This window comes from Triticum dicoccoides, chromosome 4B, assembly GCF_002162155.2.
Source record: "Triticum dicoccoides isolate Atlit2015 ecotype Zavitan chromosome 4B, WEW_v2.0, whole genome shotgun sequence".
NCBI classification, from domain to species: Eukaryota; Viridiplantae; Streptophyta; class Magnoliopsida; order Poales; family Poaceae; genus Triticum; species Triticum dicoccoides.
This window is the reverse complement of record NC_041387.1, coordinates 465,469,116-465,493,161: the sequence shown is the minus strand read 5'-3', so window position 1 is coordinate 465,493,161 and position 24,046 is coordinate 465,469,116.

Sequence of the window (24,046 nt, the reverse complement as noted above, 5' to 3'; positions counted from 1 at the left end):
CTATGCGGGCCCGCGATGGCTCCGCGGGCCAGCGACGTGGGGCTGGCGGCGGAGGCCACGTGGCAGGCGCGGGTTGGACCGGGCAGCGGCGCGGATGTGTCCGGCCCAGATCGGACGTGTCCGGCAGGCGAGAGGAGCGGGGCTAGGGTTGGACTGCGGGATTTTCGGGGGAGGGCATATTTATAGTTTCTGGGAGCTAGGAGACTCCAAATGAGGCATGGTTTTCGCCCACACGATCGTGATCGAACAACGGAGGGTATGGAGGGGAGTTGGAAGGGTTTTGGGCCACTTTGGAGGCGTGTTGGGCTGCAAGACAAAAGGGGCTTTCGGGCTACGTGGTTAACCGTTGGAGTATCGAACGGACTCCAAATGGCATGAAACTTGACAGACGGTCTACCGGTGGTGTACCAAGGCTGCTCGGCAAAGCACGGTCCATTCCGAGAATGTTTTCAACCCACTCACGAAAGCAAGGTCTGAGAGGGGACGAGGGGCGCGCGAGAGAGGTCTGGACTCCGAACGGACAACGGAGAGAACCGGGAGAACCCGAACGGATGCAAGTTTTGAAAAATATGCGGATGAAATGCAGATGATGACATGGCAAAATGCAACACGCAAGCAAATGACATGGCAACAGCGACGAATAACTGGAAGACACCTGGCGCATCGAATCTGGGGCGTTACAGATGTGCATAAATATCTTCTCTATATTGGAAATGGGGCAAAGGAATAAAAAGACAAGGTATAATAGTATACAATAACATAATGCGGCCACAACAATTGAACATCGCATTGCAGAATTGAACCAAGCAGTTAACTAAACACCACAACAAATGAACCAACCGTTAACTGAGCACCACATTGCACAAATATAACATACTCCTAATAGAAGATCAGACGGTTAACTAAACCAAGCATGCTTAACAACTTGGAAATATAGCAATTGTATTTCTTTCTCATGTATTTAGTACATCAAAATTCGATTTGTTTCTCACATGGTATACAATAACAGAATGCAGCCACAACAATTGAACATCGCATTGCAGAATTGAACCAAGCAGTTAACTAAACACAACAACAAATGAACCAACTGTTAACTGAGCACCACATTGCCCAAATATAACATACTCCTAATAGAAGATTGGACAGTTAACCAAACCAAGCATGTTTAACAACTTGGAAATATAGCAATTGTATTTGTTTCTCATGTATTTAGTACAGCCAAATTCGATTTATTTCTCACATGGTATACAATAACAAAATGCACACACTACAATTGAACATCTCATTGCAGAATTAAACAAAACAGTTAACTAAAAACCACAACAAATGAACCAAACATTAATAGAGCACCACATTGCATAATATAACATACTCCTAATAGAAGATCAGACATTAACCAAACCAAGCATGATTGACAACTTGGAAAATTGCACCCTAAAGAATTGAACATCACATTTGCAGAATTGAACCAAAGAGTTAACTGAACACCACATTGCACGACATATAGAACAAATACACTAGAGCAGAAGATTGCATGGTAAAAGTAGATACCACAGTTCACTAAAATTTGTTAAGGAAAGGCAGTAGCTAGCAAACTGAACATGGGTCCTTATAGTGAGCTAATAAGATAAGCTACTCATTGTCGGAGATATCGATGACGATTGGCTCCTTGGACATGGAAGAGGGCGAGGCATCCGCATTGTGGGTGCCCTCGTCGTAGTGGTGAGTTACCTGAGCCGCTCCGGGCACCAACCTGCTGGCTCTCGAGATGAGGTAAGCACGTGCATGCTGAGAAAACACCTCGTAGTCTTTGTCGAAGGCACCAACAGTGACCTTGAGAAAACGCCACGAACTGTCGTTTAAAGCAGCCAATCACACCGCGGCATCGGCGCGCAAGGGTGGCCTCGACGGCAAGGTGCTCCTCCAAGATCTGGGGGTCGGCACGAATGATAGCCATTGCGACCTCATCCGCGCGTGCGGCCGCGATTTTCTTCTCCGCTGCCAAATTCACCTTGATATCCTGGCTATATTGTGTGCACCATGGCTTAGGACGACGCTTATTTGGTGGAGGGGTCGATGATTTGGGTGGAAGGTGTCGCGCTCGCACCGATGAAAGGATTGAGAAGAGGTGTCTAGAGGGGGGGTGATTAGACACTAAGTGAAAAAGTTACAGTTTTTAATCTCTTTAAGTTTAAGGGGAGTTTTGGCACAAGTTTAACATTCACAATACATATCAAGAAAGCATGCAAAGAGTATATGAGCAGCGGAAAGTAAAGCATGCAACTTGCAAGAATGTAAAGGGATGGGATTGGAGTGTGCAAACGCAATTGGAGACACGGATGTTTTTGTCATGGTTCCAATAGGTGGTGCTATCATACATCCACGTTGATGGAGACTTCAACCCACGAAGGGTAACGGTTGCGCGAGTCCACGGAGGGCTCCACCCACGAAGGGTCCACGAAGAAGCAACCTTGTCTATCCCACCATGGCCGTCGCCCACGAAGGACTTGCCTCACTAGGGTAGATCTTCATGAAGTAGGCGATCTCCTTGCCCTTACAAACTCCTTGGTTCAATTCCACAATCTTGTCGGAGGCTCCCAAGTGACACCTAGCCAATCTAGGACACACCACTCTCCAAGAAGTAACAAATGGTGTGTTGATGATGAACTCCTCTTGTGCTTCAAATGATAGTCTCCCCAACACTCAACTCTCTCTCACAGGATTTGGATTTGGTGGAAAGAATATTTGAGTGGAAAGCAACTTGGGGAAGGCTAGAGATCAAGATTCATATGGTAGGAATGGAATATCTTGGTCTCAACACATGAGTAGGTGGTTCTCTCTTAGAAAATAAATGCTGGAAGTGTAGGCACGTTCTGATGGCTCTCTCCATGAATGAAGAGTGGGTGGAGGGGTATATATAGCCTCCACACAAAATCTAACCATTACACACAACTTACCAATCTCGGTGGGACCGAATCGTCAAACTCGGCCGGACCGATTCAGCAAATAATGTGACCGTTAGGATTTTCGGTGGGACCGACATGCAACTTGGTGGGACCGATATGGTTAGGGTTAGGGCATAACATAATCTCGATGAGACCGATTACACAAAATCGGTGGGACCGATTTTGGTAATAAGCTAACCAGAGAGTTGGTCAGGCAAACTCGGTGGGACCGATTTGCTCATCTCGGTGAGACCAAAACATTACAAAAGGGAAACAGAGAGTTTGCATTGTAATCTCGGTGTGACTGATTTTGGTAATGGATACATACAAAGAGATTACAATCCCATCTCGGTGAGACCAAGATCCCTATCGCTGAAACCGACTTGATTAGGGTTTGTGGCAGTGGCTATGACATCTAAAATCGGTGGCGCTGGATAGAAAGAATCGGTAGGGCGGAGTTGGAATTTTTGTTTGGGTCATATGTGGATGTGAGAAATTAGTTGATGGATTTGGAGCATATCACTAAGCACTTTGAGCAAGCAAGCCATTAAGCAACACCTCATCCCCTCTTGATAGTATTGGCTTTTCCTATAGACTCAATGTGATCTTGGATCACTAAAATAGAAAATGTAGAGTCTTGTGCTTGGAGCTTGAGCCAATCCTTTGTCCTTAACATCTTGAAGGGGTTCCACATCCTCTAGTCCATGCCACTCCATTGTTGAACTTATCTGAAACATACTAGGTAAAAGTATTAGTCCAACAAGAGATATGTTGACATAAATTACCAAAATCACCCAGGGAGCACTTGTGCTTTCAATCTCCCCCTTTTTGGTAATTGATGACAACATACATCAAAGCTTTAGACAAAGATATAAAGAATAACAAGTAAAGCTTTGGAAAGACATGTAACATGCATAGGCTCCCCCTACATGTATGCAATCATGTAAATATGGAATATAGGAGCATGTGAATGCATAAGCATGACAGAGTAAGCAATGTGTTACATGTATCTTGGCTATATGCATCAGAGCAAAAGATGTGAATATGGTAAATGTACCTTCATGCTCATGAGTCCTTCTTGCAAACAGTATGTACATCAGCAAGAATTCCTCATACACATGACTGTGATGCATATACTTACCTTGTGGTCTTGAGTTGGCTTAGGATGGAATGAACCTGCGTAAACAAGGTTAGATAACACAAATGCACCTACTAGCCAGAGTAAACAGAGGAAACCACAAGAGAACCAAGACTGGGATGACATGTAGAGTGAGTACTAAGTACCACATTGAATATAGACATATCCCCAAAGGTAAAGATGTGTAATGAATTCAAGGATTTCCTTCCCTTAGATGTCTTGCTCCCCCTGAATCTAGCATGGGATACTGGGAGAAGATAGGGAACATAAAATCAGAGCTCAAAGAAAATAAACAGAGCTAATGCAAACAAACAAATATGAGCATGTCTTTCCCCTCTTGAAGACATGTGACTTCTCTCCTCTTGAATACCAAGCATCTGGGGTCCTTGATGATTACTATCTATCCCCTTGAGTATTCTCTCCCCCTATAGATATGATTAAGCTTTTATGTGATCTCTCTCTCCCCCTTTGACATCAATTTCCAGGAAGGGTTCTTCTAGAATTTTGTCACGAATGGGTTTGGTCCTTGAGTCACAGAACAAAGCAGCAAGTTGAATGTAATGCTGGTAGAGGACAAGATTCATTGAGTGGAGTGATACTTCTCCAACGTATCTATAATTTTTTATTGTTCCATGCTATTATTATATTACCCCTTTTGGATGTTTATGGGCTTTATTTTACACATTTATATCATTTTTGGGACTAACCTACTAACCGGAGGCCCAGCCCGTATTGCTGTTTTTTTTTGCCTATTTCAGTATTTAGAAGAAAAGGAATATCAAACGGATTCCAAACAGAATGAAACCTTCGGGAGCGTGATTTTTGGAATGAACGTGATCCAGAGGACTTGGAGTGCAAGTCAAGAAGCAGCCGAGGCGGCCACGAGATAGGAGGGCGCGCCCACCTGTCTCATGGGCCCCTCGGGCGGCCACTGACGTACTTCTTCCTCCTATATACGAAACACAATTTCCACCGCCGTAACCTTCTGTATCCGTGAGATCCCATCTTGGAGCCTTCGCCGGCGCTCCACAGGAGGGGGAATCGACTATGGAGTGCTTCTACATCAACACCATAGCCCCTCCGATGAGTTGTGAGTAGTTTACCACAGACCTTCGGGTCCATAGTTATTAGCTAGATGGCTTCTTCTCTCTTTTTGGATCTCAATACAATGTTCTCCTCCTCTCTTGTGGAGATCTATTCGATGTAAACTCTTTTTGCTGTGTGTTTGTCGAGATCCGATGAATTGTGGGTTTATGATCAAGTTTATCTATGAGAAATATTTGAATCTCCTCTGAATTATTTTATGTATGATTGAGTTATCTTTGCAAGTCTCTTCTAATTATCAGTTTGGTTTGGCCTACTAGATTGATCTTTCTTGCCATGGAAGACGTGCTTTGCTTTGGGTTCAATCTTGCGGTGTCCTTACCCAGTGACAGAAAGGGTTGCAAGGCACGTATTGTATTTTTGCCATCGAGGATAAAAAGATGAGGTTTATATCATATTGCATGAGTTTATCCCTCTACATCATGTCATCTTGCTTAATGCGTTACTCTGTTCTTTATGAACTTAATACTCTAGATGCAGGCAGGAGTCGGTCGATGTGTGGAGTAATAGTAGTAGATGCAGTCAAGAGTCGGTCTACTTGTTGCGGACGTGATGCCTATATACATGATCATGCCTAGATAATCTCATAATTATTCGCTTTTCTATCAATTGCTCGACAGTAATTTGTTCACCCACCGTAATACTTATGCTATCTTGAGAGAAGCCTCTAGTGAAACCTATGGCCCCCGGGTCTATCTTTTATCATATAAGCTTTCAATCTACTTTTATTTGCATCTTTACTTTTTGCATCTATATTATAAAATACCAAAAAAATATTTATCTTATCATACTATCTCTATCAGATCTCACTTTCGCAAGTGGTCGTGAAGGGATTGTCAACCCCTTTATTGTGTTGGTTGCGAGTTCTTTGTTTGTTTGTGTAGGTGCGTGGGACTTTTGAGGAGCCTCCTACTGGATTGATACCTTGGTTCTCAAAAATTGAGGGAAATACTTATGCTAGTCTTGCTGCATCACCCTTTCCTCTTCAAGGAAAACCAACGCAAGCTCAAGACGTAGCAAGAAGGATTTCTGGCGCCGTTGCCCGGGAGGTCTTCGCTCAAGTCAAGACATACCAAGTACCCATCACAAACCCATCTCCCTCGCATTTACATTATTTGCCATTTGCCTCTCGTTTTCCTCTCCCCCACTTCACCCTTGCCGTTTTATTCGCCCTCTCTTTCCCAATCTCTCTCTCTCTCTTCCGCTTGCCTTTTTCTGTTTGCTTGTGTGTTGGATTACTTGTTGCCATGGCGCAAGATAATACCAAACTGTGTGATTTCTTGAATACCAATAATAATTATTTCCTTAGTACTCTGATTGCTCCTCTTAATGATGTTGAGTCTTGTGAAATCAATACTGCTTTGCTGAATCTTGTTATGAATGATCAATTCGCCGGCCTTCCTAGTGAAGATGCCGCTACTCATCTAAACAACTTTGTTGATTTGTGTGATATGCAAAAGAAGAAAGATACGGATAATGATATTTTTAAATTGAAGTTATTTCCGTTTTCACTTAGAGAACGTGCTAAAGTTTGGTTTTCGTATTTGCCTAAAAATAGTATTGATTCTTGGAACAAGTGCAAAGATGCTTTTATCTCTAAGTATATTCCTCCCGCTAAGATCATCACTCTTAGGAATGATATTATGAATTTTAAACAACTTTATCATGAGCATGTTACCCAATCTTGGGAAAGAATGAAATTGATGATTCGCAATTGCCCTACTCATGGTTTGAATTTATGGATGATCATACAAAAATTTTATGCCGGTTTGAACTTTGCTTCTAGAAATCTCTTAGATTCGGCCGCGGGAGGCACGTTTATGGAAATCACGTTATGAGATGCTACAAAACTTCTTGATAATATTATGGCTAATTATTATCAATGGCACACCGAAAGATCTTCTAGTAAAAAAGTGCATGCTATAGAAGAAATCAATGTTTTGAGTGGAAAGATGGATGAACTTATGAAATGTTTGCTACTAGAAATACTCCTCTTGATCCCAATGATATGCCTTTGTCTACTTTGATTGAGAATAATAATGAATCTATCGATGTGAATTTTGTTGGTAGGAATAGTTTCGGTAACAATGCTTATAGAGGAAACTTTAATGCTAGACTGTTCCCTAGTAATTCCTCTAATAATTATGGAAATTCCTACAATAATTCTAATGGTAATTTTAATAAGATGCCCTCTGATTTTGAGAATAGTGTGAAAGAATTTATGATTTCTCAAAAGAATTTTAATGCTTTGCTTGAAGAAAAATTGCTCAAAGTTGATGATTTGGCTAGGAACCTTGATAGACTTTCACTTGACGTTGATTCTCTTAAACTTAGATCTTCTCCTCCTAAGCATGATATCAATGAGTCTCTCAAAGCAATGAGAATTTCCATTGATGAGTGCAAGGAAAGAACCGCTAGATTGCGTAAGAAAGATAGCTTTGTAAAGGTGTGTTCTTCTAGTTTCCATGAAAATAATGATGAAGATCTTAAAGTTATTGATGTGTCCCCTATTAGATCTTTGTTTTGCAATATGAATCTTGATAATTATGGGACTGAAGATGAGTCAACTTTACCTAGAAGGCGTCCCAATAATTCAGAGTTTTTAGATCTTGATGCTAAGATTGGTAAAAGTGGGATTGGAGAGGTCATGACTTTAAATAGTATTGAACCCACTATCTCGAATTTCAAGGAATTTGATTATGATAATTGTTCTTTAGAAGGTTGTATTTCCTTGTTGCAATCCGTTGTTAATCCTCATGCTTATAGTCAAAATAAAGCTTTTACCAAACACATTGTTGATGACTTGATGCAATCTTATGATGAAAAACTTAATTTGGAAGTTTCTATACCTAGAAAACTTAATGATGAGTGGGAACCTACTATAAATATTAGAATTAAAGATCATGAGTGTTTTGCTTTGTGTGATTTGGGTGCTAGTGTTTCCACGATTCCGAAAACTTTATGTGATATTCTAGGTTTCCATGATCTTGATGATTGCTCTTTAAATTTGCACCTTGTGGTTTCCATCATTAAAAAGCCAATGGGAAGGATCAATGATGTTCTCATTGTTGCAAATAGAAATTTGGTGCCCGTAGATTTTATTGTTCTTGATATAGATTGCAATCTTTCTTGCCCTATTATTCTTGGTAGACCTTTCCTTAGAAACATTGGCGCGATTATTGATATGAAGGAAGGGAATATTATATTCCCATTCCCATTAAAGAAAGGCATGGAGCACTTTCCAAGAAAGAAAGTCAAATTACCTTATGAATCTATCATGTGAGCTACTTATGAATGAGTGCCAAAGCTGGCACTACTTAGATCTATCTTCGCTTTTATGCCTAGCTAGGGCGTTAAATGATAGCGCTAGTTGGGAGGCAACCCAATTTTATTTGTGTTTTTTGTTTTTGTTCCTGTTTAGTAATAAATTTTGCACCTACCTTCTGTTTAGATGTGTTTTTATCTTTTAATTAGTGTTTGTGCCAAGTATAACCTATAGGATAACCTATGATGATAGTTGATTTGATTCTGTTGAAAAACAGAAACATGCTTTTGCGTTGATTCTTTTTGCTGCTGATCAATAGACAAATTTTCCAGGACTTCCTATTTTGGTAGGATTTTTAGAGTTCCAGAAGTTTGCGTTAGTTACAGATTGCTACAGACTGTTCTGTTTTTGACAGATTCTGTTTTTCGTGTGTTGTTTGCTTATTTTGATGCATCTATGGCTAGTAAAATAGTTTATAAAGTAGAGAGAAGTTGGAATACCGTAGGTTTAACACCAAAATAAATAAATAATGAGTTAATTACAGTACCTTATGTGGCGGTTTTATTTCTTTCACTAACGGAGTTTATAAGATTTCCTGTTGAGTTTTGTGTTGTGAAGTTTTCAAGTTTTGGGTAAAGCTTTTATGAACAATGGAATAAGGAGTGGCAAAAGCCTAAGCTTGGGGATGCCTATGGCACCCCAAGATATTCAAGAACAGCCAAAAACCTAAGCTTGGGGATGCCCCGGGAAGGCATCCCCTCTTTCGTCTTTGTTCATTGGTAACTTTACTTGGAGCTATATTTTTATTCGCCACATGATATGTGTTTTGCTTGGAGCATCGTGTATTATATTAGTCTTTGCTTTTTAGTTTACCACAATAATCCTTGTTGTACACACCTTTTGGGAGAAGCCTATTTGATTAGAATTTGCTAGAATACTCTATGTGCTTCACTTATATCTTTTGAGCTTGATAGTTTTTGCTGTAGTGCTTCACTTATATCTTTTAGAGCACGGCAGTGACTTATTTTTGTAGAAATTGCTAGTCTCTCATGCTTCACTTATATTATTTTGAGAGTCTTTTAAAACAGCATGGTATTTGCTATGGTTATAAATTGGTCCTAGAATGGTAGGCATCCAAGTTGGGTATAATAAAAACTATCATAGGGAATGAATTGGATGCTATGATCAATTTGATACTTGATAATTTTTTTGAGATATGGAGGTAGTGATATTAAAGTCATGCTAGTGGGTGATTATGAATTTAAAGAATGCTTGTGTGGAAGTTAGCAAGTCCCATAGCATGCATGTATGGTTGAAGTTGTGTAACAAATTTGAAACATGAAGTGTACCTGGCTTGTGCATCATTATGAGTGGCGGTCGGGGACGAGCGATGGTCTTTTCCTACCAATCTATCCCCCTAGAAGCATGCACGTAGTGCTTGATTTTTGATGACTTCTAAATTTTTGCAATAAGTATATGAGTTCTTTTGACTAATGTTGAGTCCATAGATTATACGCACTTTTACCGTTCCGCCATTGCTAGCCTCTTCGGTACCGCACATTGCCCTTTCTCACCTTGAGAGTTGGTGCAAACTTCGCCGGTGCATCCAAACCCCGTGATAGGATACACTCTATCACACATAAACCTACTTATATCTTCCTCAAAACAGCCACCATACCTACCTATTATGGCATTTCCATAGTTGTCGTGGATTTGTCACGGCAGATGTCCTCGTGAAAGGACTTAGTCGTGGAGCCATCGCTACGGGTTAACTTGAAGGGGTTAAAGCGGACACAAAGACACAAGGGTTTATACTAGTTCGGCCCCTTTGATGAAGGTAAAAGCCTACGTCTAGTTGTGATGGAATTGATGTGGTCTCGATGGCTAGGGAGCAAACAAGCTTCGCCTAGGCTCGAGTTGTTGTTGTCTATCCTTGAACCGCCGCCGGGTCGTCCCCTTATATACTCGGGTAACGCCCGTTGGTCCACAGAGTCCCACACCGGTTCATACTCGTATCCCGGTTGGTCTCTCTCTATTCCTAACTTACAATGCAAGTTTACATATCAAGCCGGTTTACGGCTACAGGTTCTAAACCGACTACAGGCCTTGGGCCTTCATCTGCTTAATCACCTTTACACTACTAATGAAGTTAACCCGGCCTAGGTAGGCCGGTTCATGCCCAGTGGTAATATCCCCAACATTAGGCCCCAGATTGATTTGAACTGGTTCATGTCAATCCTTCACAAAAATCTTTGTCTTCAACATCTTCTGGTAATTGGTAAACCGCCATGTCGTCATCATCTCTGATTACTGTAAACCGGCATTACGTCATCATGAAGTTAACATTTATGACGCCTTCTTTTATTAATAGATCTGCGATACCCAAGGCAGCGGCTCCACTTCCGAATCTTGCGGCTCCTGGATTTGCGCGCCTGACATACGTCCTCTGCCTTATAAATAGGACCGAAGGGTCATTTCCTATTCTCCCCTTCGTCTCTTTCTCTTCGTCTTCCTCGCGTCGCCAGCCTCGGAGCTCCGCCGCCGCCGTTGACCTCTGCATCGTCTTGGGCCGCTGCATCAACCTGAACGCACCAGAGCATTGCGGTAGCCTTCCGCATCTTCTTCAACTCAGGTAAGTCTTTTGTTCTTCTTAACATAGATCTACTCTAGGGTTTCAAGTTCTTGCCGTGTTCATTACTTGTTCGTACTCGCACCTAGATTCCTGAACATATCTGTGAAACCTTGCTCTGTCCAGCAGTAGCTTCTTAGCATCCGCCTGTAGTTTCACGCTCAAGTCCATAGATCTCATCTACATACCTGCCCATTGATTCACTTCTGTTCTTCTTTAATCTTCTGAATATTTTCTGTTTTTCTGAACTTGCTTCAGATCCACTGCTGCAATAAGACCTTGTGAAACCTGTTTCTGCATACTTAGCCCTCCGCAACCTCAATTGCTTTCAATGTTTAGATTAGGCGGTTTAACTTAATATAGCCATTAGCCCCCAAGTGCCAAGTTGAATACCTGTATTGAGCTTGGGACTTTGCTATTTAGTAATAGATGAAAATTGAAGGTGCATTAGCCCCCAAGTATCAAGCGTATAACTTGTTATGTGGTTGGTACTTCAAATTCTTGTACCGTTTGCTCGAAACCAAGCACTGTCTTTATGCAGGCTGAAGTGCAGATCAAAGAGGACCGGATTACTGATCTGCAGGAAGCTTTAAAAACCCAACAAGCTGAAACCGACAAGGCAAAGGCAGAAATAACCAGCGCTTTGAGCATCACAGAACAGCTGAAAGAGGGCTTCAAGAAGGAGCGGATTGATTGGGCCACTGAGAAGGCCGATTCAATAAAAAGAGCTGAAAACGCTGAAGCTGCCCTTAAACCGGTAGTAGATGAGCTGACCGCCGTAAAGCGGCAAGTACATTCCATGACCGCTGCTATCTTTGGTAAGCTCCTTATGTTTTTTTGGACAACTCTAACCTGCTTATAATAGATCCGGTTTGTGATCTTTCCTGTATTGTTACAGGTACACGCATTGGTCACTTAGGGTCAGATGTTCGGAAGAAGTTGAAGGCTGCCTACACTTTAATTGAACAGCTCTATACCGGAGCGCAACGGATCATCACCAGTGCATCTCATAACAATCCGGCACCCACTTTAATCCAAGACACTCTTAATAGGTTGTCAATGCTTCCTGCTCGGATTGAAGAACTGAAAAAATCCGCTGCTCGAACCGGAGCCATTAATGCCTTAATCCGGGCAAAAGCATGGGTGCCAGATTTCGATCCTGTTGAAGCAGCTCAAGGCTATCCCAGCTTGAAGGAAGATGGCTCAGAGTTCAATGAAGATGATTTGAGGGCGATAAACCGTGCAATACGCCCTCTGGCTTGTCAATTGGCTGAAGAGGCAGACTTGTCGCATTATCAAGCTCAGTACAATGATCAGAACAAACGAGTGCCTGCACCAACCCCTGAAGCGGAGAATCTAATTCCTCCAATCCGTAAGCATACTTACGCTCCTGATATTGAACCCTCTTCTTTGATCCATGAAGAGGCTGTCTTTCAAGCTTTAATGGGAATCGACTGGACCACTGTTGATTTCCAGCCAATGGATAGAGATGAGGAAGCTGAAGCGGCGCGGGACGACCCACAGCCGTCAGACCAGTTTGATGAACAGGCTTGAACCGGAAGCCGGTTTAAATAGCTGCTTTATTATGATCCGCCGGAACAACAATGATCTTATTTGGGCACCGTGTTGCCTTGTAATAGGATAGTCAATACTTTTGCCTTGAATATGCCTTCGTGCATAAGTGCTGATGCTTTTGCTTGAAATCCTCAATTTATATTTCCTGCAATCAGAAAATCTTGAACTGCGGCGGCGGTTATACCGCCAACCGGTTTATAACCTTGATATATATATATATATATATATATATCAATGTATTGAAAACATATAATCAAATATGCGATACAAAATACCTACCATCGTTGGGCATGAAGTTGGCTTAGCCAGGCTTGAAACGGAGTATTTATAAACTGTTATCATCAAAGGGGAGAAAACAACTCCCATGTAAACCGTGCTGGGTCATTATGAGCCCCCTGCTACTTCATGATGTTAACAGGAAAGTTAAACCGGGTAATTTTCTCCGGAATACAAATGAACCGATTTCTATCAGCTGAACCGGTAAAAAAGTGTTGTTGGTTTAAAGGAAACACAACATAAATTAAAGAATAGTCATAAAAGAAATATGGCAGCAAAGGCATGATAAAAACCGTTTGCAAAAACATGCTTTACTGAGCTGATCAGATGGTGTTACCACGGTCGGACAGGACCAAGCCCCCAATAGGAGTGACAATGGTTCAAGTCAGCCAGGTCCCCAAATGAAACCATGGCATTTATGCCAATCAAAAGGCGTGGCAATGGTTCAGGTTCGACCAAGCCCCCAAGTGATTTTGTGGCCTTAGGCTGATCAAGAGGCGTGACTGGTTCAGAGTTGACCATGTCCCCAAGTGATCTGGTGGCTTTCGCCTATCAAAAGGTGTCGCGTTGGTTCGGACACGACCAAGGCCCCAAGTGATATCACAAAGCTTGTTTGAAAAGCAAATTTCAAGGGGTAAACCGGAGGCCGCTTTAAAACAGAATCACTCCATGTAACCACGCATGATATGAAAGGACAGAGACCCCACTTTAGCTGAGGCTCCGGTTTTATTATATCAATGATAATATATACATTGTCATAATATGTACATAGATAGAGCCGATGGCTCAAGTGTAGTAAGGCCGAAGATGAGCTATATTCCATGGCCTGTTGGTCTCCTCCTCTGATGTGCGTGAGTCTTTATGCTCTCGAATATCAATCAGATAGTACGACCCGTTGTGCAGATTCTTGCTGACCACGAAAGGTCCCTCCCAAGGTGGGGATAACTTATGCATACCCGCCTGATCTTGGATGAGCCGAAGCACCAAATCTCCTTCTTGAAAAGTTCTGGTTCTGACCCGACGACTGTGATAGCGACGAAGATCTTGTTGATAAATCACCGAGCGGGCAGCCGCTATGTCACGCTCCTCATCTAATAGGTCCAAAGCGTCTTGCCGTGCCGTCTCATTGTCCGCTTCAACATAAGCCGACACACGAGGCGAATCATGCCGGATATCACTAGGGAGAACCGCCTTTGCTCCGTAGACCATAAAAAACGGTGTGTATCCTGTAGATCGGTTGGGCATAGTGTTGATACTCCATAGCACAGATGGTAGCTCTTCAACCCAACATCCCGGTGTTCTTTGCAATGGAACCATAAGCCGGGGTTTGATACCTCGCAAGATCTCTTGATTAGCTCGTTCTGCCTGCCCATTGGACTGGGGGTGCGCCATTGATGATACGTCAAGCCTGATGTGCTCACGTTCACAGAATTCCTTCATAGCACCCTTGGATAAATTGGTACCATTGTCAGTAATGATACTGTGTGGAAAGCCAAACCGGAAAATCACCTTTTTAATGAACTGCACCGCTGTAGCTGCATCACACTTGCTGACAGGCTCCGCTTCAACCCACTTGGTAAACTTGTCAACTGCCACCAAAAGGTGGGTTTTCTTATCCTTGGATCTTTTAAAAGGTCCGACCATATCCAGCCCCCATGTTGCAAACGGCCAAGTAATTGGAATCATCCTCAATTCTTGAGCCGGCACATGAGCATGCCTTGAAAATTTTTGACAGCCATCACACCGTTTAACCAAGTCCTCTGCATCAGCATGAGCTGTCAACCAGTAAAACCCGTAACGAAACGCCTTAGCCACCAGAGACTTTGAACCGGCGTGGTGACCACAATCCCCTTCATGGATTTCGCGTAAAATTTCACAACCTTCCTCAGGAGAGACGCAGCGTTGAAACGCCCCTGATACACTGCAATGATGCAATTCGCCATTGATAATTGTCATAGATTTGGATCGCCGGACTATTTGCCTGGCTAGAGTCTCATCCTCTGGCAACTCTCCCCGGTTCATGTACGCAAGATAGGGAACTGTCCAATCCGGTATAACATGCAGGGCTGCCACCAATTGAGCCTCCGAATCAGGAATAGCCAAATCCGCTTCACCTAGGAGCTTGACTGACGGATTGTGCAACACATCAAGAAAGACATTAGGCGGGACCGGTTTATGCTGAGAGCCCAACCGGCTTAAAGCGTCCACCGCTTCATTTTTTCGATGATCCACGTGATCCACCTGATAACCCTTGAAGTGACCTGCAACAATATCCACCTCACGGCGATATGCAGCCATGAGTGGGTCTTTAGAATCCCAAGTGCCAGACACCTGTTGAGCTACGAGGTCCGAGTCACCGAAGCACTTAACCCGACTTAGATTCATCTCTTTAGCCATCCGGAGACCATGGAGCAAGGCTTCATACTCAGCTGCATTATTAGTACAAGGGAACATTAAGCGGAGAACATAACAAAACTTATCACCTCGTGGGGAAGTTAACACGACTCCAGCCCCCGAGCCTTCCAATTGCCTGGATCCATCAAAGTGGATAGTCCAATATGTGTGATCCGGCTTCTCCTCTGGTGCTTGCAACTCAGTCCAATCATTGATGAAATCGACAAGTGCTTGAGACTTCACCGCCGTCCGGGGTACGTACTTCAATCCGTGCGGCCCAAGTTCTATAGCCCACTTGGCAATCCGGCCAGTCGCCTCCTGGTTCTGTATGATATCCCCCAAGGGAGCTGAACTGACCACTGTGATAGGGTGCCCTTGGAAATACTGCTTCAACTTCCGGCTTGCCATGAAAACTTCATATACCAGCTTCTGCCAATGCGGATATCTTTGCTTGGATTCAATAAGCACCTCGCTGATATAGTAAACCGGCCGCTGAACCGGATAGTCCTTGCCTGCCTCCTTGCGTAATACCACGATAGCCACGCTAACTGCACGAGCATTGGCCGCTACGTATAACAATAACGGTTCCTTGTGGACCAGAGCTGCAAGAACGGGCGAATTAGCTAATTGTCGCTTCAAGTCCTCCAATGCTTCGTCAGCAGCCGGACTCCAGACGAATTGATCTGTCTTTCTCAGCATCTGGTATAAAGGGATGGCCTTCTCTCCGAGGCGGCTGATAAACCGGCTCAGCGCGGCAATCCGACCCGCCAAACGCTGAACATCGTTGATACACTTCGGTTTAGCCAGGGAGGTGATAGCCGTAATCTTCTCCGGATTAGCTTCGATTCCTCTGTTGGACACAAGAAAACCCAGTAACTTGCCTGCTGGAACACCAAAAACACATTTGGCCGGGTTAAGCATCATCTTGTAAACCCGCAAGTTGTCAAAGGTTTCCTTCAAATCCTCAACCAGCGTCTCCTTCTGCCTTGACTTGACTACAATATCATCCACATAGGCGTGCACATTGCGGCCGATCTGCTTATGCAGGCAGTTCTGTACACACCGTTGATAAGTGGCTTGGGCGCTCTTGAGCCCAAAAGGCATAGATACATAGCAGAAGGCTCCAAAGGGAGTAATGAACGCCGTCTTCTCCTGGTCCTCAACCGCCATTTTGATTTGATGATACCCAGAATACGCATCCAAAAAACTCAAACGCTCACAACCCGCCGTGGCATCAATAATCTGGTCAATGCGAGGGAGGGCAAAAGGATCTGCTGGACAAGCCTTGTTAAGATCCGTGTAATCCACAAACATACGCCAAGTGCCATTTTTCTTAAGAACCAGCACCGGATTAGCAAGCCACTCTGGATGGAACACTTCAATGATAAAACCAGCTGCTAAGAGCCTGGCCACCTCCTCCCCAATAGCTTTGCGCCTCTCTTCATTAAACCGGCGGAGAAATTGCTTTACCGGTTTATACTTAGGATCAATATTAAGAGTGTGCTCAGCGAGTTCCCTCGGTACACCTGGCATGTCAGAAGGCTTCCATGCAAAAATGTCCCGATTCTCACGGATGAACTCGATGAGCGCGCTTTCCTATTTAGGGTCCAAGTTGGCACTGACAGTGAACTGCTTGGACGAATCGCCAGGCACGAAATCAACAAGCTTGGTCTCAGCCACTGATTTGAACTTCAGATCTGAATCATGCTCCGTAGTCGGCTTCTTCAAAGGGGTCATGTCCGCCGGATCAACATTGTCCTTATAATATTTTAACTCCTCCGTGGCACAAACCGACTTTGCTTATTTTGATGCATCTATGGCTAGTAAAATAGTTTATAAAGTAGAGAGAAGTTTGAATACTGTAGGTTTAACACCAAAATAAATAAATAATGAGTTAATTACAGTACCTTATGTGGCGGTTTTATTTCTTTCACTAACGGAGCTTATAAGATTTCCTGTTGAGTTTTGTGTTGTGAAGTTTTCATGTTTTGGGTAAAGCTTTTATGGACTATGGAATAAGGAGTGGCAAAAGCCTAACCTTGGGGATGCCTATGGCACCCCAAGATATTCAAGAACAGCCAAAAACCTAAGCTTGGGGATGCCCCGGGAAGGCATCCCCTCTTTCGTCTTCGTTCATTGGTAACTTTACTTGGAGCTATAATTTTATTTGCCACATGATATGTGTTTTGCTTGGAGCATCGTGTATTATATTAGTCTTTGCTTTTTAGTTTACCACAATAATCCTTGTTGTACACACCTTTTGGGAGAAGCCTATTTGATTAGAATTTGCTAGAATACTCTATGTGCTTCACTTATATCTTTTGAGCTTGATAGTTTTTGCTGTAGTGCTTCACTTATATCTTTTAGAGCACGGCGGTCACTTATTTTTGTAGAAATTGCTAGTCTCTCATGCTTCACTTATATTATTTTGAGAGTCTTTTAAAACAGCATGGTATTTGCTATGGTTATAAATTGGTCCTAGAGTGGTAGGCATCCAAGTTGGGTATAATAAAAACTATCATAGGGAATGAATTGGATGCTATGATCAATTTGATACTTGATAATTTTTTTGAGATATGGAGGTAGTGATATTAAAGTCATGCTAGTGGGTGATTATGAATTTAAAGAATGATTGTGTGGAAGTTAGCAAGTCCCATAGCATGCATGTATGGTTGAAGTTGTGTAACAAATTTGAAACATGAAGTGTACCTGGCTTGTGCATCATTATGAGTGGCGGTCGGGGACGAGCGATGGTCTTTTCCTACCAATCTATCCCCCTAGAAGCATGCACGTAGTGCTTGATTTTTGATGACTTCTAAATTTTTGCAATAAGTATATGAGTTCTTTTGACTAATGTTGAGTCCATAGATTATACACACTTTTACCGTTCCGCCATTGCTAGCCTCTTCGGTACCGCGCATTGCCCTTTCTCACCTTGAGAGTTGGTGCAAACTTCGCCGGTGCATCCAAACCCCGTGATAGGATACACTCTATCACACATAAACCTACTTATATCTTCCTCAAAACAGCCACCATACCTACCTATTATGGCATTTCCATAGCTGTCGTGGATTTGTCACGGCAGATGTCCTCGTGAAAGGACTTAGTCGTGGAGCCATCGCTATGGGTTAACTTGAAGGGGTTAAAGCGGACACAAAGACACAAGGGTTTATACTAGTTCGGCCCCTTCGATGAAGGTAAAAGCCTACGTCTAGTTGTGATGGAATTGATGTGGTCTCGATGGCTAGGGAGCAAACAAGCTTCGCCTAGGCTCGAGTTGTAGTTGTCTGTCCTTGAACCGCCGCCGGGTCGTCCCCTTATATACTCGGGTGACGCCCGTTGGTCCACAGAGTCCCACACCGGTTCATACTCGTATCCCGGTTGGTCTCTCTCTATTCCTAACTTACAATGCAAGTTTACATATCAAGCCGGTTTACGGCTACAGGTTCTAAACCGACTACAGGCCTTGGGCCTTCATCTGCTTAATCACCTTTACACTACTAATGAAGTTAACCCGGCCCAGGTAGGCCGGTTCGCGCCTAGTGGTAATATCCCCAACATTAGGCCCCAGATTGATATGAACTGGTTCATGTCAATCCTTCACAAAAATCTTTGTCTTCAACATCTTCTGGTAATTGGTAAACCGCCATGTCGTCATCATCTCTGGTTACTGTAAACCGGCATGACGTCATCATGAAGTTAACATTTATGACGCCTTCTTTTATTAATAGATCTGTGATACCCAAGGCAGCGGCTCCACTTCCGAATCTTGCGGCTCCTGGATTCGCGTGCGTGACATACGTCCTCTGCCTTATAAATAGGACCGAAGGGTCATTTCCTATTCTCCCCTTCGTATCTTTCTCTTCGTCTTCCTCGCGTCGCCAGCCTCGGAGCTCCGCCGCCGCCGTTGACCTCTGCACCCTCTTGGGCCGCTGCATCAACCTGAACGCACCAGAGCATTGCGGTAGCCTTCCGCATCTTCTTCAACTCAGGTAAGTCTTTTGTTCTTCTTAACATAGATCTACTCTAGGGTTTCATGTTCTTGCCGTGTTCATTACTTGTTCGTACTCGCACCTAGATTCCTGAACATATCTGTGAAACCTTGCTCTGTCCAGCAGTAGCTTCTTAGCATCCGCCTGTAGTTTCACGCTCAAGTCCATAGATCTCATCTACATACCTGCCCATTGATTCACTTCCGTTCTGCTTTAATCTTCTGAATATTTTCTGTTTTTCTGAACTTGCTTCAGATCCACTGCTGCAATAAGACCTTGTGAAACCTGTTTCTGCATACTTAGCCATCCACAACCTCAATTGCTTTCAATGTTTAGATCAGGCGGTTTAACTTAATATAGCCATTAGCCCCCAAGTGCCAAGTTGAATACCTGTATTGAGCTTGGGACTTTGCGATTTAGTAATAGATGAAAATTGAAGGTGCATTAGCCCCCAAGTATCAAGCGTATAACTTGTTATGTGGTTGGTACTTCAAATTCTTGTACCGTTTGCTTGAAACCAAGCATTGTCTTTATGCAGGCTGAAGTGCAGATCAAAGAGGACCGGATTACTGATCTGCAGGAAGCTTTAAAAACCCAGCAAGCTGACACCGACAAGGCAAAGGCAGAAATAACCAGCGCTTTGAGCATCACAGAACAGCTGAAAGAGGGCTTCAAGAAGGAGCGGATTGATTGGGCCACTGAGAAGGCCGATTCAATAAAAAGAGCTGAAAACGCTGAAGCTGCCCTTAAACCGGTAGTAGATGAGCTGACCACCGTAAAGCGGAAAGTACATTCCATGACCGCTGCTATCTTTGGTAAGCTCCTTATGTTTTTTTGGACAACTCTAACCTGCTTATAATAGATCCGGTTTGTGATATTTCCTGTATTGTTACAGGTACACGCATTGGTCACTTAGGGTCAGATGTTCGGAAGAAGTTGAAGGCTGCCTACACTTTAATTGAACAGCTCTATACCGGAGCGCAATGGATCATCACCAGTGCATCTCATAACAATCCGGCACCCACTTTAATCCAAGACACTCTTAATAGGTTGTCAATGCTTCCTGCTCGGATTGAAGAACTGAAAAAATCCGCTGCTCGAACCGGAGCCATTAATGCCTTAATCCGGGCAAAAGCATGGGTGCCAGATTTCGATCCTGTTGAAGCAGCTCAAGGCTATCCCAGCTTGAAGGAAGATGGCTCAGAGTTCAATGAAGATGATTTGAGGGCGATAAACCGTGCAATACGCCCTCTGGCTTGTCAATTGGCTGAAGAGGCAGACTTGTCGCATTATCAAGTTCAGTACAATGATCAGAACAAACGAGTGCCTGCACCAACCCCTGAAGCGGAGAATCTGATTCCTCCAATCCGTAAGCATACTTACGCTCCTGATATTGAACCGTCTTCTTTGATCCATGAAGAGGCTGTCTTTCAAGCTTTAATGGGAATCGACTGGACCACTGTTGATTTCCAGCCAATGGATAGAGATGAGGAAGCTGAAGCGGCGCGGGACGACCCACAGCCGTCAGACCAGTTTGATGAACAGGCTTGAACCGGAAGCCGGTTTAAATAGCTGCTTTATTATGATCCGCCGGAACAACAATGATCTTATTTGGGCACCACGTTGCCTTGTAATAGGATAATCAATACTTTTGCCTTGAATATGCCTTCGTGCATAAGTACTGATGCTTTTGCTTGAAATCCTCAATTTATATTTCCTGCAATCAGAAAATCTTGAACTGCGGCGGCGGTTATACCGCCAACCGGTTTATAACCTTGATATATATATATATATATATATATATATATATATATATATATATATATATATATATCAATGTATTGAAAACATATAATCAAATATGCGATACAAAATACCTGCCATCGCTGGGCATGAAGTTGGCTTAGCCAGGCTTGAAACGGAGTATTTATAAACCGTTATCATCAAAGGGGAGAAAACAACTCCCATGTAAACCGTGCTGGGTCATTATGAGCCCCCCTGCTACTTCATGATGTTAACAGGAAAGTTAAACCGGGTAATTTTCTCCGGAATACAAATGAACCGATTTCTGTCAGCTGAACCGGTAAAAAAGTGGTGTTGGTTTAAAGGAAACACAACATAAATTAAAGAATAGTCATAAAAGAAATATGGCAGCAAAGGCAATGATAAAAACCGTTTGCAAAAACATGCTTTACTGAGCTGATCAGATGGTGTTACCACGGTCGGACAGGACCAAGCCCCCAATAGGAGTGACAATGGTTCAAGTCAGCCAGGTCCCCAAATGAAACCATGGCATTTATGCCAATCAAAAGGCGTGGCAATGGTTCGGGTTCGACCAAGCCCCCAAGTGATTTTGTGGCCTTAGGCCGATCAAGAGGCGTGACTGGTTCAGACTTGACCATGTCCCCAAGTGATCTGGTGGCTTTCGCCTATCAAAAGGTGTCGCGTTGGTTCGGACACGACCAAGGCCCCAAGTGATATCACAAAGCTTGTTTGAAAAGCAAATTTCAAGGGGTAAACCGGAGGCCGCTTTAAAACAGAATCACTCCATGTAACCACGCATGATATGAAAGGACAGAGACCCCACTTTAGCTGAGGCTCCGGTTTTATTATATCAATGATAATATATACATTGTCATAATATGTACATAGATAGAGCCGATGGCTCAAGTGTAGTAAGGCCGAAGATGAGCTATATTCCATGGCCTGTTGGTCTCCTCCTCTGATGTGCGTGAGTCTTTATGCTCTCGAATATCAATCAGATAGTACGACCCGTTGTGCAGATTCTTGCTGACCACGAAAGGTCCCTCCCAAGGTGGGGATAACTTATGCATACCCGCCTGATCTTGGATGAGCCAAAGCACCAAATCTCCTTCTTGAAAAGTTCTAGTTCTGACCCGACGACTGTGATAGCGATGAAGATCTTGTTGATAAATCGCCGAGCGGGCAGCCGCTATGTCACGCTCCTCATCTAATAGGTCCAAAGCGTCTTGCCGTGCCGTCTCATTGTCCGCTTCAACATAAGCCGCCACACGAGGCGAATCGTGCCGGATATCACTAGGGAGAACCGCCTCTGCTCCGTAGACCATAAAAAACGGTGTGTATCCTGTAGATCGGTTGGGCATAGTGTTGATACTCCATAGCACATATGGTAGCTCTTCAACCCAACATCCCGGTGTTCTTTGCAATGGAACCATAAGCCGGGGTTTGATACCTCGCAAGATCTCTTGATTAGCTCGTTCTGCCTGCCCATTGGACTGGGGGTGCGCCACTGATGATACGTCAAGCCTGATGTGCTCATGTTCACAGAATTCCTTCATAGCACCCTTGGATAAATTGGTACCATTGTCAGTAATGATACTGTGTGGAAAGCCAAACCGGAAAATCACCTTTTTAATGAACTGCACCGCTGTAGCTGCATCACACTTGCTGACAGGCTCCGCTTCAACCCACTTGGTAAACTTGTCAACTGCCACCAAAAGGTGGGTTTTCTTATCCTTGGATCTTTTAAAAGGTCCGACCATATCCAGCCCCCATGTTGCAAACGGCCAAGTAATTGGAATCATCCTCAATTCTTGAGCCGGCACATGAGCATGCCTTGAAAATTTTTGACAGCCATCACACCGTTTAACCAAGTCCTCTGCATCAGCATGAGCTGTCAACCAGTAAAACCCGTGACGAAACGCCTTAGCCACCAGAGACTTTGAACCGGCGTGGTGACCACAATCCCCTTCATGGATTTCGCGTAAAATTTCGCAACCTTCCTCAGGAGAGACGCAGCGTTGAAACGCCCCTGATACACTGCAATGATGCAATTCGCCATTGATAATTGTCATAGATTTGGATCGCCGGACTATTTTCCTGGCTAGAGTCTCATCCTCTGGCAACTCTCCCCGGTTCATGTACGCAAGATAGGGAACTGTCCAATCTGGTATAACATGCAGGGCTGCCACCAATTGAGCCTCCGAATCAGGAATAGCCAAATCCGCTTCACCTAGGAGCTTGACTGACGGATTGTGCAACACATCAAGAAAGACATTAGGCGGGACCAGTTTACGCTGAGAGCCCAACCGGCTTAAAGCGTCCACCGCTTCATTTTTTTGATGATCCACGTGATCCACCTGATAACCCTTGAAGTGACCTGCAACAATATCCACCTCACGGTGATATGCAGCCATGAGTGGGTCTTTAATATCCCAAGTGCCAGACACCTGTTGAGCTACGAGGTCCGAGTCACCGAAGCACTTAACCCGACTTAGATTCATCTCTTTAGCCATCCGGAGACCATGGAGCAAGGCTTCATACTCAGCTGCATTATTAGTACAAGGGAACATTAAGCGGAGAACATAACAAAACTTATCACCTCGTGGGGAAGTTAACACGACTCCAGCCCCCGAGCCTTCCAATTGCCTGGATCCATCAAAGTGGATAGTCCAATATGTGTGATCCGGCTTCTCCTCTGGTGCTTGCAACTCAGTCCAATCATTGATGAAACCGACAAGTGCTTGAGACTTCACCGCCGTCCGGGGTACGTACTTCAATCCGTGCGGCCCAAGTTCTATAGCCCACTTGGCAATCCGGCCAGTCACCTCCCGGTTCTGTATGATATCGCCCAAGGGAGCTGAACTGACCACTGTGATAGGGTGCCCTTGGAAATACTGCTTCAACTTCCGACTTGCCATGAAAACTCCATATACCAGCTTCTGCCAATGCGGATATCTTTGCTTG